We start from the raw sequence: 6,901 nt of genomic DNA, 5'->3' as shown, positions 1-6,901 counted from the left end.
TGCCCACCACCTGGACGGGACAGCGAGGTGTCTGTGCCGAGATGGCTGTGTTCTGCTGTGAACCTCCCCTGGACTGAACATCTTGACTCCACTCTCACATTTACTGCGTCCTGAGAACACAAGTTACTCTCAGAGAGCAGAGTGTACTTGTCAGTGGGGAATGTTCCCTTACGATTTATCAGAAAGTGAGACAATGGCCGTAACATTGTAATAAGGGGACAGAGAAAACTGTCCCCTTCTGCCAAGTTTCCTAATATGTTTCTTAAAGTACATACTCTGATTTTCATTATTTCTCTTTATGTAGGTAGAGTTTAGAAATCTTTCTCTGCAGACCTCGCCTTAGTGTGCCCACAGCTTTGGAAAACGTTCACCTTTTCAATTGTTCACATGGGCTGCTTGTCGGCCTTTTGGCTGAGATCAAGTGTAGTATCTGTTCTGATCATTTTACTATCTGAAGACAATATATTAAATGCATTTTGGGAGCAGGGAGATGGGAGGAGCTTCCTCCATCCACTGCGTGCTTTGGCCTGGTATCACAGGAGCAGGAACGGGGCGCCCTCTCGGGGGCGTTGCCAGGTGTCTAAAGTCAGCCTGAGCTGGGGTGGGGGTGGCAGGTGTTCAGCTGAGACCGTGTCTGCTGGATGCATCTGCCTTCGAGTGTCTGGGCCGGTGGTTTGTTCCTGGCTTTCCGGAGGCGTAGGCTTATCCCCATCAGTGACATGGAGCTCTGGGTGTGCTGACTGACTGCGGTGGTCGCTGGAGGCCGTTAGAGTACCTCCGGGCTGTATGCCTTCACTATGCAGGTGCAACTAGAGTCAGCAAAAGACGGTCCAGACAGCAACGTGGAAATGTGTGGAAGGCACTATTGGTCTGACACACTACGAGCATAAATATGAGTGTAATTATGCCAATGGTGAAAAAAAGATTATTCATGTGGATTGTGAAGTGAGAGAAATTTGGTGGTAGACGTTGCCGGAATGAGCATTCAGTTATTTCCCCCATGGCCCTCGTCTTGATCCGATCCTAGAAGGGGAAGGAGATCTGCTACCTGTAGTCGGGAGGCACCTTGTCCAAATAACATATTTTCTGAAAGTGGGTTTCCGTGAATAAGGTAATTACTCTGATCTTCGTAATGACCAATGGTTAAAATACATTAGCAAAGGAAGGAAAAGTCATGTGGATATAAATACGGAGATAACTACATGTCAGATTTTATGTAGTATTCATTAATTTTAAGAAGGCAAACACTCATTTCAACTGTGTTAATACCTTCTCTTTTAGAGTATCCACTAGCTTAAGGTACCTTAGTCTGTTTTATTTTCAGTTGACCTTGTCCTTCAGGAAACTTCCTCAATGAAGGAAGGAAAGAACAGGAACGGGAGAGGAAAAATCCTCCTAACATAAATGTCATAAACCCCAGAGCCGGCACACGTGTCAGTTCAGAGCTTCCGTTTTGCTTTGAATCTTTCCTCTGCCCATTCTTGGTTATGTGACTTTGGACCAGTTCCTTGACTAGTGGTGCCATTAGAAGCAGTGACTGAGAAAGGGGGACGGGGCATGACACAGAAGTAAAAATGCCAAGTCAGGGCTTGGAAAAGAGTGTCACTTAGCACTCGTGTGTAGGATGAATGAAGGGACAAGCAGTGGAGAGCGTCTGAGTCTGCAGTGAGGACAGTGCTCTGCAGAGGTCGACCGAGGAAAGGTTATGTGATGGCCGTGGTGGGGCTGGCAGGTGCTTAGGCAAGGCCGGGTGACTTGAAAGCAGAACAAGATGGGAGGCGCTCCTATTAAAAATTTAGGGCAAAGAGAGGCCGAATCCTTCTCTGCCTTTACAGATGACCTAGTGGCCAGTATGTCACAAGCACGTAGAAGTCCTTCCCCACACTTCCTACTGATTCGTACCTGTACTCCGACCAACAACAGGGTTCCTGTGGGCAGCAGAGAGGCCCGTATTTAAAAATACATATTATTTGTATCTTTTTACCATAAATCTAATTTTTAAGATGAAAATTTGGAATATTATTTTTACTAAAGTAAAGAAAATCAAGTTTCAGCCAGATTGCCTCTATTGTATGGTTATTTCCTCTCTGTTTTATAAGTGGTCATCAAGAGACGAAGCTTGAGTTCTGTGTGAATTTCCAGGTGTATTTTGATGTTGTTATCAAGCAGATTATGTTGAAAGGAGCAGGGGAAGAAGCAATCACCAGGGGGAGAAGAGAGGAAGAAAAGATTATCCCTCGGATACCTGGGATTTGCTGAGTGTGGCAAGAAACATATTACCATTTCCTCGAAATGAACACTGGAAAGGGACACAGAGTTTTACTTTAAAATGTGATTCTTTTTAAAAATATGAAGTAATGAGATTATTTACCAGATTATATGGGGTCAGTTTTAGTTTACCACCATAACCAGGTCTGAAAAGAAACCTAAGGATCTGGAATGAGAAAGTGGAAAGCAAAGAAGTAGTGATGGTGTTTTGTTTTGACTTTGGGTTAAAGGAAGGGAACATCCGAATTAAGGTATGATTCGGGGAGGTGAGGCATCAGAAGGCCACCAGCTAGAGAACTTGCTTCTCTGTAGAGCAGGAACTTGGCAGGAGCTAATAGTGATGTGAACATACTATCTTATCTCCCCCAGAGAAAGCCTCCGGCTCTGAGCTTAATTGTATTGGCAAGGATGAATCAGGGAGTTTATGAGTTAATAGCTTTGCTGGGCTGTTTCTGCACCTATTTGGAAGATAAACAACCCCAAAGCTCCACCACTCTTTAGCCTAAAGAAGGATTACTTTTCTCCAGATGGATGGGTATTGTTAAGCCAAAAATGAGAGCAGGAACACATCCACTATAGAAAGAGATTAGACTCAGCTTGCTTAGACAGCAAAAGATCCCAAGAAACTAAATCCCAGGCCAGAACATCACCCTGAGGAGTTTGGGGGGAAATTCGTAATTTTTGTGCAATGAGGGACTGTAAGTGACTCCCTCAGCCAGTGGAATTACCTGGGAAATGACCCTAAAACACAATGCATACAATTGTCTTGGACTTAGTATCTTTAACATCTACTAGTTGGTTAACCATATGTATGGCACAACATTAAGTAGTTTTGAAAGGGATGTGTCCAAAATAAAGGTAACGTTTCTAGAGAGATATGGCCTGGTACAGCAGAATGAGCATGGCTTTGGGGGCCAAAAATGGGGGTTTGAATCTGAAATCTTTATCTTGCTTCCTTTGTGATCTTATACAAGTTACTTACCCTCTCTGATCTCCAGTTTTTTTCATCTGGGAATAATGACTACCTATGTTCTGTTTTGTGGTGAACGTTAAATGAGATACTGCTCTGACTGCCCCGGGGTCAGAAGAGATATCTGATAAATGATAGCTTCTGACACCATTTGTAGGAGCTTAGAACATAATCCCAATCCCCCAAGTCTCAGATGTTCTGAAATGATTTCTTTTTTCTCTTCTTAGATATAAGAGTTGGGGGGTAGGAACAAGCAAAAGTAATGGGTACTGTGTCCCTGGCTTTAGAGAATTATCTTAAGATGAAAATAAAGCATGGAAGTCTTGATTTAAAAATAAAGTTCAGGGGCACCTGTGCGGCACAGCGGTTAACCATCTGCCTTCGGCTCAGGGCATGATCCCGGCGTTCTGGGATCGAGCCCCACATCAGGCTCCTCTGCTATGAGCCTGCTTCTCCTCTCCCACTCCCCCTGCTCGTGTTCCCTCTCTAGCTGGCTGTCTCTATCTCTGTCGAATAAATAAATAAAATCTTTAAAATAAAAATAAAAATAATGTTCAGGAATGTGTTCCCTGACATCCTTGACGTGAGCTTGCCCTGCTTTGGTATATGCATCTCCAAAATGGGACTGTGGTTACAGGTGCAAATTGTTTACAACAGAGAACAACATCTTCTCGATGGCACAAGATCCTTTGGTTTCAGACTCTTCTATATCTATCTCAACCACTCAAGAACATGAAGGGTTTCAAAATATTCCACTTAAAAGACCAGGTTTTCTCCTGTTATAGAAATGTGGGACAAGGTATATTCAAGTGGTAAATCAGTGACACCCAGTGGTTGCTGCTTTTATATTTACCTTTTTTATTTTCAATTTAACTTTGCCACGTTCTATCCCAGAACAAGTTAAGAAGATGATGGGAATATGGAAGTCATAGTTACTTTTAAAGAAGAGTTTCTCAGCAGTGACCTGAGTTTTCTGGGACATGAGAACATCCTAACAGCAACACCAAAAATAGAGAGTGCTGGAAGGTAGGGAAACAGTTCTGGGAATTCCCTGCCCCATCATTTTGCATTTTATTAAAGAACATACTCAATTTTTCCTGTCATTGTTGGATTTTGCAAGAAACATTCCGCTCACTGAAGTGACATGCCAACCGCCCAGATTCCAGCTACATTCAAATCTGTTGGACACAGTTGAGGACATTCCCTAGAAATTAGACTTCCGAGGTGTTTAAAACCTAACTGGAGGTTTAATCCAAAGCCCCCCCTCCCCCAAGCTTTTCTGTGACACAGTAATTGTGGTGGGGTTAAAGACCCCCACACTCTTGAGGCTGAGTAGAAGCAAGCAAACGGTACATGGCTGGGCTCACTTCCCAGCTGGTAGACTCTTGTTATTGGATGCTCAGGGGCCACGTACAACTTCATAGGGCCCTTATATTTTTATCTGTGCAATGAGGGTGATGACACCTAGCGCATAGGTTTTCGCAGGGTTTTAGTGAAATACCTAACATGATGGGCATACAGCAGGCACTTGATAAATAGCAATCAGCCTTGTCCTTCTTTTAATCAGCCAAGGTTTTCTGCCAACCGAGGTGCAAGACAACTTCTGACAAAAACCCTGCTCTGAAACTGGATGAGTATTTTTTAGGTGCTCCATGATCTATCTGACTGTCCTCTCAGGGGGCAGAGAGGGTGGAAATGTCATTCTTTGTTTTTAGGGGGTAGGACTATTTTTCATATAGGACCAATGGTTTCTTAGGTGAAAGTCTCTCTTCTATCACATGATAAAATTGTTAGCTAATAACTTGCATTGTTAGTTATTTTCCCCAGGGTTGGTAATTTCCCCACATGAAGCCTTCAGGAGGTCATCATAGCACAGAGATATGGTATGCGAGGCAAGTAGGTAGCACAGTTCATAAAGGATTCCACAGAGGGTTCGTTACAACAGAAGACTCTAGTTCTTGGTTGCTTCTCCTTTTAATTGCCTGAGAAATATTTTCAAAGGATGGGTTATTAAACCATGTCAATAGGAATGTAGTTGTAAGTAAAATTTACAAAAGATGATCTTTTTTCATTTTCTCTCTATTAGCTAAGTATGTGGAGTGGTTAAGATGCTGGGTCTTGGAGTCGAGTAGACTTGGATTTGAATCCCAGCTTTTCCACTTCCTGGTTTACTTAGGTTCTCTGAGCTTCAGTTCCGTCATCTGTAGAACAAGGATGATAATGCCTGCCTCGCGGGGTAGTTGAGAAGAGTACAGGAGAGCGAGTCTGGAAAACATTTAGCATCTGGCACGTAGTAAGTGCTCAGGATGGAAAGGGAGGATGGGGGGATCCCAGAGCAGTGGCTCTTAACACAATCTGATTCCAGCCCTCTGGAGATAACAGATATTCCCTCTTCACCTTACAGTGGAATTTTAGAGCTACTATAAGCTGCCTACCACATTCTCCAAGGAGCAGAGTAGTGTTCTAATTGAAACAGAAAGAAATAGAAAGGAGAATTGGACTGGTGGTGAAAAAATAGGCATTTCTGTCTACCGCTCAGGCAGGAGTACCCCGTGTCGCTGAGCTCCACGGCCGCCCCGCCGGCGACGGCTTACCGCACAGAATCGCTTAGCCGTGCGACTTCGTGCCACGGCGAGCACTGCTCTTGGTGACTTTATGAACAGTGAAAAACTCTTTGTAGTATTTCAAACAAGGCAGAGAATGGTCTCTCTTCACTTAGGTGTTAGTTGCATTCCTGGAAATTTTAGGTCGGTTTATGTAGACTAAATATGTGGTTTATATTTAAACCAGGCAGAAACACTTTGTTAGTTAGGTTCGAAACTCAGAAAATGATAAACAGGTTTTCCGCCTATACAAACCTGGGACAGAATGATTTTTCGTTGTGGGATTGCCTCCTTCATTGCAGGATGACGGTCATCCTTGACCTCTTTCTGCTTATGAAATGCTAATAACCCTCACCTCCCCCAATTTTTGTGACAACATAAATAACACCACAGTTTTCCAAAATGCCTCCTGGTGGGTCGTGCTACCTTCGTTAAGAACCAATGGCCTAGAGGGGTCTGAATCTCAGAGCTGATTTTCTGAACTTCTTGGGCAAGCCAAAGGTTTTGTAAGCCAGGCCGTGGGGAGCTCAAGACTGAGGAAGCTCAAGACTGAGGGATCCCCCTGGGGCTTCTTTTATAAGGGCACTAATCTCGTTCATGAAGTCTCCACCCTCGTGATCTAAGGAATTCCCAAAGGCCCCACCTCCTAACACCATCGCTTTGGGAGTTAGAATTCTGGCATAGGAATTTGGGGGGTGTTGGGGGAACACAAACATTCAGTCTATAGAAAACCCACAGGCCAGGAGCCAGTGACTGGGCCATGGGGCTGCAGTGGGACAAGGGTCAAAGCAATGACCCCATAGCAGAGTGGACCCGGCCTGGCCAAGGGCAGAGAAAGATGGTGCAGAAACTCCGATAGGTCTGCAGCCCGTGTGCTTGGCAAACTGAAGCCTGGGACAGGAGGCAGCCACACAGAATCCCAAATGTGAAGCCTGGAAATACTACGGTTTTCCAACAGCAGGTGCCGCAGGAAGCCCAGAGATGAATTCCTCACACCCCAGTGTTTACATCCAGCCTGAATAAGTCGCTGTACCTGATGGACCCATGAAGATCCAGATCC

At 44.4% G+C, this 6,901-nt stretch overlaps 1 pseudogene; it reads left to right on the top strand.

The window, feature by feature from the left end:
- The first annotated feature begins 391 nt into the window (after positions 1 to 391).
- Positions 392 to 561, top strand: LOC113255857 (U2 spliceosomal RNA; annotated as a pseudogene).
- Positions 562 to 6,901: the final 6,340 nt, after the last annotated feature.

Source organism: Ursus arctos, unplaced genomic scaffold (assembly GCF_023065955.2).
Source record: "Ursus arctos isolate Adak ecotype North America unplaced genomic scaffold, UrsArc2.0 scaffold_11, whole genome shotgun sequence".
Lineage (NCBI taxonomy): Eukaryota > Metazoa > Chordata > Mammalia > Carnivora > Ursidae > Ursus > Ursus arctos.
This window is presented reverse-complemented; position numbering and strand designations above follow the sequence as displayed.